Source organism: Alligator sinensis, unplaced genomic scaffold (genome assembly GCF_000455745.1).
Source record: "Alligator sinensis unplaced genomic scaffold, ASM45574v1 scaffold119_2, whole genome shotgun sequence".
In the NCBI taxonomy this organism is placed as follows: Eukaryota; Metazoa; Chordata; order Crocodylia; family Alligatoridae; genus Alligator; species Alligator sinensis.
Genome location: NW_005842242.1, coordinates 1,139,029 through 1,149,503, shown reverse-complemented (window position 1 = coordinate 1,149,503; position 10,475 = coordinate 1,139,029). Strand labels below are relative to the sequence as shown.

General features: G+C 42.1%; 1 protein-coding gene across 3 annotated transcripts in view; it reads right to left on the bottom strand.

Annotated features, from left to right (window-relative positions):
- The window catches only part of CDH13 (cadherin 13), a 744,241-nt gene that overhangs the window by 688,292 nt on the left and 45,474 nt on the right, over window positions 1–10,475 (bottom strand). The window lies entirely within an intron of this gene.

Below are 10,475 nucleotides of genomic sequence, written 5' to 3'. Positions count from 1 at the left end.
GAGAGCCAGAGTCCAGTCCTTAGGCTCTTGCTCTACTTCTATAGAAAAAAAAAAATCTGCATTAATCACACACATAGCCAGCCTCCAGTCCTTCTGCCAACCCAGTTCTCAGGCTCTGTAGCAGGAAGAGGAGCCGTAATCCCATGGAGGCTGCTGTTCCTCCAGGTGCTGGGGCCATGAATGCACACAGTCCACAAAAGGAATCAAACAATGCTTGCACCCTTTATGCCCTAGGAAAGTTTTACAGGCAGTCATGACTGTACCCTTCATGACCCCATCTCTTTACAAAAATCAGGGAGGAGACAACCCAAGCCCATTCTCTCTTCTGGACGCCAGCTTCATTCAGTGAAAAGCCATTCCCTTCTCTTCTTCACCGCTTCCTACCTTCCACGCCTGATATCTGCTGTCTCCACCGGGCTTGCTTCAGCTGCTCTCAACTTGTAACTCTAAAGCTGTCTCTGCTTGCTTTCCCCACTTTGCAAGGGCAGCAGTTTCATAGCAGCTGTATCTAATTGGCAGTTTGATCACAGGTGGGGGAGATAATAAGGCTGCTCTTTCTTTTCTGGGAGAAAGGAGCAAGCAGAACTGCTGCTCTGTTCTCCCTATCACAGCCCCCAAATAAAGTTTAGCTCCACGCACAAAACTTTTCCAGCATCTTAACTAAGTTGCACATATATATGCGGCAGTCACATGTTTCTAATCCCCCCTATGCTTTCGGCTCACACACTATTAATGTCTAATGAAGAGACTGTTCTGCCTTATTGATCTCCAGACCATGGCTAAGTGCTATAATGCTTCAAGCATACCAAAGAGATTTTTATGTTTTGGTTACATTATCATAACCTCTGCAAAGTGTTTTCCATTATTTGCTATGTTGGTGGGCTTTTCACCTTGAAATTGTTGACAGGAGAATAGGAGGCACTGTCTCTGTATTTTTTTAATCTCTCCTCAAATATACATCTTGCTGTTTTTCACCCTGTCAAGTTAATCCCTTGAAAGTATCGCGCCCCGGTAGGGAGGTATAAAACGGTGCAACCGCGCGGTACCGTGGGCTGGAGTTTAAACGTGCCGTGCATCCGTGCCGAAGGCTTTGTCTCACCCAGTATGGCAAAAGCATCCCTTTAGGGGTTTTCTTGTGTTTGTTTGCTTGTTTAAAATGGAGAGCTGTCTCCACTATATAAGTGACCTGAAACAGAAAACCGCACAATCATTTTTGCCTTTCCAATTCCTATGATCAGGTCGTTTTTATCCTATGTTTCTTTCTCAGTTTCCCAGCAATGGCTGGCTGGGATTTTAATTATAAAGTGTATAGGGCCCATTTAATGTATTTTTTTCTGCTCCTTTTACTTCTTGCAACCTGTGTCCCAAAATGTTCAGAACCCTCTTATTGTAAGAGATATAAGATAAGAAAAGGCCTTTGAGAAGCCTGCACATAGGACAGATTATATCACAGAACAATGATCAACTGTTCTGTTCCCAGGAGCCTACATTCAACAGATCAAAAGAAGCTTTAAGATTACGATCCTTCCTTGGATCCAGAGAGAGGAACGGATGAAGGTCACTCACTGTTTCGTACAAGATATATACAGCAAGCCACCATCTTAATTCATTCCAATCACACACGCAATTCATTGTCAAGATTTCCCTATTGCAAAACAGTTAGATTTCTCTCTAAGATTTGTGATGGGCATCCTGTGTTTTGATATATCAGGTTTCAAGGGCACCTAAAGCAACCCCTGCAGGAGAAAACTAATTACAAAGGTTTCCATGGCTACTATTGCTCAATGATAAAATATGTGGAGAATTTGGGCACGAGGTTGTTAAAAATGCATTATTTGAGATTTTGTGAAAATGTAAATCAGGATACATAGAGAAGCAGGGAGATTGCTAGTATGGGCTTGTCCTCTGTTCATCATTGCGCGCCCCTTTATTGTTTGTTGTCATTTTTAATTGCATTCGACTAAGAAGAACTAGAAGCAGGTCTTGCCAAAGTGTGAGCTTTTGGTTCAGTGACATGCATGAAAAGAATTAGCTTGAAAAGCAGATCCTTTTCCAGTCCTTTTTTTTCCCTGCCATTTCCATCCCTTTTATCATCGCTGCCAATTTTGTGAACCTTGCTGTAATACTGTCCATACTATCCAAGCCAGCAAATATTATATTGGACAAGGTTAGGAAACACAACGGATGTACCAGGACACCATCATACCCACAGAGGGCTAAGGGAAAACCATCCTAGCAGAAGAGAGGTGTAACTAAGGACTCCCAGTATATAAAGGAGAATGGGTATGGGAGAAGATGCTTGACCCTGGGGAGGAAGACAGAGGATGCAGCAGATGGCATTGTTATGCATGGATTTACAAGTGCTTTTCCTTAGGATACAAAATATTCAGAGGTGATTTATAGCTGTTGGATTTTGTGGTGCAGATTTCTTTAGGGGAGATACAGCAAACCATCAAAGGGTTTGCTGTATCTGCTTTCTCTCCCCCCACTAGAGTAAACTCCCGGGGCTGAGATGCTCCTAGGGAATCAGGCAGCGGTGTTTCAGCTGAAGATCCTGAAAAGGGAACTGGTTGCTGGTGCACACAGTTACACATCAGTATTATACTAGTAACACCCCCGAACTCGCCTTCACTTCCCTAATGAGAAATTCATGTGTAGGGCCCCAATAGCTCCCTCCCAACAAGAGGTCAGCAATACCTATCAGGTGACCGGTGCCTGGGTCTGCAACATGCTCCCCATAAAAAAGAAGAGACTAAAATGACACCAGAAATGACATCAAGAGACATCGTTGTCAGAAGAGACATCATTACACCAGAAATGTTAGAAAGTTTCTTTGGAAGTATAGCTGCACAGGTGGGTGCCACATCAACTAATACTGGCTGTGTTTAAAATACCACAAATGTCATCAGCATTTTGTTGGCTTCAGTTTGATTTCCCCTCTCTCCGCTCTCAATATGTCTTCTTTTACAACAAGGTGATGGTGGACTTCAAGGAAATTCCTACAGACCCTTGCAGAGATGGGAGGGGAAAACATGTCAACTTATCCCAGGATGGTTTCTCAGTCAAAAGGGAACAAACTAAGAAGTTATCTTATATGAGGCATGTTACAGCTAAAGGCATAAGTCTCCAGGGGGAAGACAGTGACCGTGAAAGAGAAGCAAATTTAGTAGCAAAAGAGTACACAGAAGACTCTCTACTTGTGCTCCGTATTTCTTCCTTGTCGTGCTGAGAAATAATGTACAAGAAGGAAGCTGAAGCTTTTATTCGACTGGAATGCACGCAACCGCTTAATGAAACCAATCAACCAATCTTTAAACTCTTGTAGTCCAAATTATTTTCTGTGATGATAAGGAATATGTAAATGTCATTGCAGAGAGGCTCTCTAGGTGTGATGCAGCCTCATCTTTTGATATAGTCGCGTGGGGTCCAATTCATTGACTTAAGTGCCCTTCAGATAAGGCCTTCAAAATAGTTATCATTCACCTTTATCTGCTGACTTGCCAAGGTGTAGATCAATTTCCCAAAAGGCAATTATTTAAAAATAAGGTTTAATTCTAGTTAGTTAAGAGAAAAGTCCATGTTGGAGCTAAACTCCTTTGGATTTCACTCCGTTTCCCTACTTCCCATCAAATGAGCTACCTTTTTCAAACATCCTTTATATATTTACTATATTTTCAACAACAAAAAAATGTGGGCCAAAGCACTATTGACATTACCTCTGCCCTTTGCCATTCTTGAATGCAAACTTAAGCCTCTATGTCGGACAACTACAGGATTGCCTAAAATTCCTTGCAGCTTTAGTCTTGCCCTTTATACAATGTTCCTTTTTTTTTTTATTTATCTCTGGATCACTTGTGAACATTAAGGAGCAGGCTGCAATACATTTTCTAGGCTTGCTTTTGACATAGTGAGAGAGAGAGCAGGAAAACGTCCTTGCATGACAGGAACTCTAAAGCAACTAGACAATGATCTCGGCTCTAACATGAAAAGGTTTTGTAACGATGAAAGGTAATACAGAGATTGAATTCAAATGACAGTGGGGTGGAGGGGGCTTGTATTTACTCACGCTAGTTTTCTTTTGACTAGCATGGGGCCTGATTCAAAGGCCACTGAAAATTCAGTGGAATATGGATTGAAACCTAGGTTTTGTAGTGAAGTAATGATTCTTGTGGTCTGTATATAAGAAGTATAATGATGCTTTCAGTCTGAAAACTTGGGAAAAACTTCCTCCATCAAAACCAGTTCCTAAATAAACACAGAGATATGGAGCTGACGTAATCAAATGGAGTATCTCGTGGCACTTTCCCCAGGGAGGGTCATTCTTTTAGTCTCTCCAAAAAAGAACAGCAGAATAAAATTAAATTGGAATAAATAAGGGTTTTTTATCTTAACATTACTACAGCTGATACAAGGGAGATGCTGGGTGCAGAAATATGTTTTATGCCAGCATTTAATCCTCTCTCCGCAGAATACATTTTCGGGTCCCCCGCTAGCTCTGAACACTAATTTCATGTAAAATCAACAGCAGTAACAAAGCCTGTGCTGGACTTGATAAAGGCTCAAACATTTCTACCTTTTAAGGGTAAAAGCCTGGCTTAGGAGATTTTGGATTTTTTACTTGCTTTAGTTTTTGGCGGTAGGAAGTTTGATTGCCGTTTTCCTGAGTCAGGAGGGGTGTCAGCATCACCTCCCAAACCACGCTGACAATACAACACTGTATTGTCCAACTATAGCCAAATGATGCAGGATTAAACCAAATTTCTCCAGTTCCTTTGGAAAGCCAGGCGGCATCCATGTTTTTGTACAACTGCTCAACTAAAGTTGGATATTTTTCCAGAAGTATAACAAAGCTTAGTCCCATGTTAAAATAAACCCACAGACTGGCTAATGGAGAGCTGTATCTTATATGCCAAGTGTATCTGAGCACAAACAATCTTGAGTTTAACCTCCCTGAGATGGCTATTTTCTACTGAAAAAGTGCTACCGCTGTCAAAACCCACATTATTTGGAGGACTGTTTTGTCAGGAAGGGACTCTCATTTTCCGAATGGAACAGAGATACCCACCCAAACATTGCAGACGATTCACATGGGACATGGGAGACATGGGTTCAAGATACCGCACCAAATCGAGTGTCTTAACCCTGAGTGAATTCAGTGAGCTCAGCTCTATTTGCTATCCCTGAATGCCGATCTCCTGCTTTTGACAACCAATTTGATCTTGGTTTCATGCCAATGTAATTTTTTCCTGTTGTACACTTCCCACCCAGTTCTAGCTTAAGCCTATTTTAACATGAGCTTTTCAGGTCACTGTTGAGCGCCTGTTTTGGTTTTCTTGCTGAATCATGTGATATATTATGTATACCCTGGCTGGCCATTATGGGATGAGCTGAAACCACAAAGGTTGCTTCCTTTAACCCTGACAGTTGAATGTGCATCATGAACCTAGAAAGAGAAGCTCAGGACTGCATTTAAGCTTGCCACCATTTCTATTTAAAAATTAATAAATAAAATATTAATTGCTTTATTTTAAAGACGTTCATTTTCCAGTATTTATGGTTCTGCAACCTTCTTGTTGCACCATTAACTCCATTTATTGTGACAGCAATCATGGATGATATACTGGATTACTGGACAACAGAAAGTAAAGGAAACAAATTCAGGAAATACCAAAACAAAATAAAAAAATCAAACTGTAGACAAAATTATCTAAAATATTCTTGAGTTTTGCTCTCAGATAAATATTTCAGTAAAAAAAAAATTAAAGGCTTACAATCTCCTGCGTAACTGAATCAAATTATTTTGAAGTACAGGTAGTTTCCTTTGTATGAGCTTTGTGCATTATGTTAATTAATTTTAACACAATTATCTGGGTATAATATATAGAAGCTCTAATGGACCATTTTAATTCCAGGTGCCTGTCTTGGATGATTCTTGGGACTGTTTTCTACTGGAAGCCTGCCTTAGAAAGTCATCACAAAGGTACACAGTATTCTTGGCAAAATGTCATCCCGCCGTTATGTCACCTTGGGATTGCTACACCTCTGAGATCTCCTTGATGGATTTCTTCCAAAGGTAAGACAGAGTGGGGGCATAGAAAAGCCTCATGCATTGACGAGGCTCTGTTTGTTTGAAAGAGTCAAATGCTGAGAGTAAAGCTGTAAAAGAAAAAAAAACTTGCCACAATTGCCCTCTTTCATTGCCACAAGAGTCAAAGTTACAAACAATCCCTACTTACTGTCACTGTACGTACATGCGACAGACAAAGGAAATGGAGCATAAAGGCAGCTCTTTGCCAGTATTCTATTACTATGATGGACAGCAAGTGTCCTTTTGCTCCTGCATCTGTTGAAGGAGGGATTTTGTGAAGTCATTAGCAGTTACCTCGCTTATTATCCGGTTTGCATTACCCTGTTATTCTACTACCCTGCTGAGATGTTATATTTACTATCATAACTGGTAGAGTAAGAGGTTAGGACTAAATGATGCTGCAGAGAAAAGTGCTATCATGACTTCAAAGCAGTCGTTTATGTAAGTATAGAAAGAACTGAGAGGTCCATTGGCCCCATTGTTCTAGGCATTGTAACTGCTTACACTAAGGCCTCTTTAGCTTACGTAGGGAAGCGTCAGTCCAGTATCTCCATTTAATACCTAACTACACTTTGACTCTGCCCTACTCATAGGAGATAAGGCTCCAGTACTACCACAGAACGGCACCCCGCCTCCAATTTCAATCAAGTTCACTGGCTCCCCCCACCCATTTCCACCATGACCAATTCCCAAGGGTCACAAAGCTGAGCCAGCCTAGAGAAAGAAGTTCTCTACACCAAATCAAGGGCTTCTTCCATGGACTAGGAGGGACGCAAAGACCGGAATGAAACTTGGAAATAATTTGCTCTTCCCTGTTGTACTCCTAGATCAGCACAGCTGTACGTTACCCCTTATTCAGGGCTGGTTGCAATCCAGCCCAAACAATGTGAAAATGCCTAGAAAGGTCTATATTGAAAAAACAAAAAACTCATATAAATCAGATACAGAATCACTGGGTTCAAAGAGACCGCAAGGGTCATCTGGTCCAACCCTTCCACCAATGCAGGATGCGCTGGTTCTATACTATCCCACACAAATACCTATCCAGCCTCTTTTTGAAAACTCCCAATGAAGTAGATCCCACAATTTCCCTGGGCAGTTTGGTGTGTTGTCTTGTCAGACTGACAGTAAGGGAAGGTTTCTGTCTGATATTTAATCTAAATCTGCTTTGTTGAAGTTTAAATCTGTTCGGCCTTCCCCCTCCAATATGGGAAGCAATTGCTGTCCCTCACCTTTACGGCAGCCTTTCAAATGCTTGAGAACTGCGCTCTCATTTTCACCAAGCTAAGCACACGTAGTTCTCCCAACCTTTCCTTGTATTTTTCTGTTCACAAATATCTTTCATCTTATATAAATTGGTAGGACGAGTCCATTGATTTTTCTCAGCTTCAACAAGGTAGAGCTCAATTCTGCCCCTCTTATAGTCACTAAGCAGTACTTTACAATGAAACTTATTCCACTGAATTTTGCATAGTAATACTGAGAAAGGATAGCAGAACTAAAGCTTTAATTAGCACAGATGACCGTTGCCAAAATTACACAATTCAATACAATATTTATGAAAAAGACACGTCACGCTCAGTTTTAAACCACATATACATTAGGGCTGTGCAAAGCTTTGGGGGCTGATGCGATTCGGAGGCAATTTGGCCTGGCTCAGTGGCCAAATTTCTTGATTTGAATTGAATCAGGAGACCAATTAAATGGTCCAAGTAAATTCAAAAGTCTCAGAATCAATTCAGAAAAGATTCAGAGAGCTTCAGCGATTCGGGCAGTCCCCACCCACTGCAGCAGGGAGCTGGACCTGGACTCCATGCTGGTAAGTAAAGGGCGGAGGAGGGGGGAGGGCTCCATCAGGGGACCACTGCCAGGCGCCATCCCCTGCCTGCTGCCCCAGCCTCCCTAAGCACCCCCTGCCCACTCTCCCGGCCCCACCATGGCTGCCTTGCCTGGTCCCAGCTACCCGCTCTTTAAAAAAAAAAGCCCCCCACTCACTGGCTGCTGCCCAGCAGGGGGGCAATCCCCACTGCCCTACACCACATGGGAGGCTCTGCCATGAGCCCCCTGACCTGGGGGCTCATGGCAGAACCCCCACACCATGCAGCATGGGGCAGTGGGGGGCAGCGAGGATCTTCCACACCCCGCCCGGCAACAGTTGGTGAGTCAAGGCATTTTTTTTTCAAAGTGCAGCCACTGAGAGTGGGCGGGGGATGGGGCCAATTCAGAGATGCGGCTGAATCTCCAAATCAGATTCGGCCAAATCAATTTGGGACAGTAACTTGAATCACCATCCCCTGAATCAGCCGAATCTGAATCCGAAGCAAATACTAAACTTCTTTGCACAGGCCTAATATACACTTCATTTTACTTCCAGCCTGTCCATTTCTGCACAAAGAGCGTGAAATAAATCTACTACAATCATGCGAAGTTTCCTAGAATTTGAAAAGAAAACAACTTATCTCAGTAGCTTCATCTAGGACTAAAATGCACTAAATAAAAATAAACTCACTGACTAGAATAAGAATCCAAGGGAACATAACACCTCCCTTTTCTTCCTCCCTAAAAAACCTAATGAAACACAACAGGTTATACAGAATTCATTTGCATGTAGTCCAGTGTGTACAATGCATATATTATACAAGGCAGGCCTCAGGGATTTGAGAAGAATCATGCACAAATGGGGATATTTTAAGTGTATAAGTACATTTAGCAACTAAATATACCATCCACAGAGTACCTTCTTCCAGCTACAAGTAAAGGGAAGCACTTTTTGCCTGGCCTCACTGCAAAAGACTAGGAGAATGGAAGGAAATGAACAACACACCATGAAAATGGAATTAGGAAAACTAACTAAAAGGGGAACCCTCAATGCACTGGGGTCTAAAAAGCTTATCGATGCATAGGAAATTTATAGGACTGGCTCACATTAGTGCTAATTGAATTTACACACTTTGACTCCCATTAGCATTAATAGGATTCATCCCCTCGCACTGGTAGGACTAGACCCTATGAAATGATGAGCAAGAATTGAAAAATCAAAGCAGAGAGAGGGCATAAAGAAAGATGAAAATCAATCTGCACACCAAAAGCATCTGCATAGCGGGGTGAAAACAGTAGGTGGCACATATAGAAATTTGATCCTAGGAAGCAATGTCCCTGCTATTTTTTCTTAGTATACTCTTGGCAGGCCTTGAAATAGACTGGGCGGGGGGAGAGGGGCTAAGTATGTGAGAATCAATGGCATTCATAATGGGGAAATAGCCTGAAAAACATGCCAGCAACTTGCTTCCCTTCAGCAAAGCAATTCAAACATGTAAAATCTGTTCTAATTTTGAAAAGCAAACAAATTTACAGTAGCCAGAAGTTTACAGCTTTAACTGTAAAGTTTGAAGCTTGATTAATTTTTCTAAAAAGGCATCTTTTTTGTGGATTAGCTGTATCTTACACAGTGCAATTCATAAAGTCATAGATTGTAAGGCCAGAAGGGACCTTGGAAGATCATCAGATCCAGCCACCTGCCCCAAGCAGGAAAAATAACTGGTGACTGTCCAGTCTCCTCTTGAAGATTTCCAGGGTAGGTGATTGCAACACCTCTGGAGGGAGCCTATTCCACAGTCTGGACACCCTGACTGCGAAGAAGTTTTTCCTAATGTTGAGCCTGAATCAATCTCCCCGGAGTCTGTGGCCATTACTCCTAGTTTTCCCCTCAGGTGCCCTTTTGAACAGTTGCTCGCCGGGCCCTTGATGTACTCCCCTAGTGTAGTGGTAAGCTGCTACCAAGTCCCCCCTCAGCCTTAGGCTGAGGAGTCCCAGATCCCTCAGCCTTTGCTTGTATGGCTTGCCTTTTAAGACTCTGATCATATGGGTGGCTCTTCTCCGGACTCTCTTAAGCTTGTCCACATCCTTGTTAATACACTATAATAATATACACGGCTATGTTGGTAATATTTATAAATCATCATAAATATACATAGCTGCTTAAGCATTTGAAATTTCCCTCTTCCTCCAAACAAAGCACACACACCTTGGATGTAGATAAAAACATCCATTGCCCAGAGTTACTTTTATTTTTATCTAACTAGCTTCAGCCTTCCCAGAGGTTTGTTCCCACTCCTAATTCCCTGTCTCAAAGAAAGATTGAAGTCTTTTATATTGCTGATTAGGTCTTAATGACTAGGGACAGACAACACATGTAAACCAGTTTAAGTGATCAGAAACTGGTTTAAACCTGTAACAGAGCAGATGTTCAGTGTACATACACCAGTCTGAAAATGGCTGAAACCGGTTTGAGACAAATCTGGTTGAATGTATTAGCAGACTTCACTGATCTGGGTCAAACTGGTTTATGCAATGCCTGTCCCAGAGCCCTTGCTGGTTTAAGTTAAAC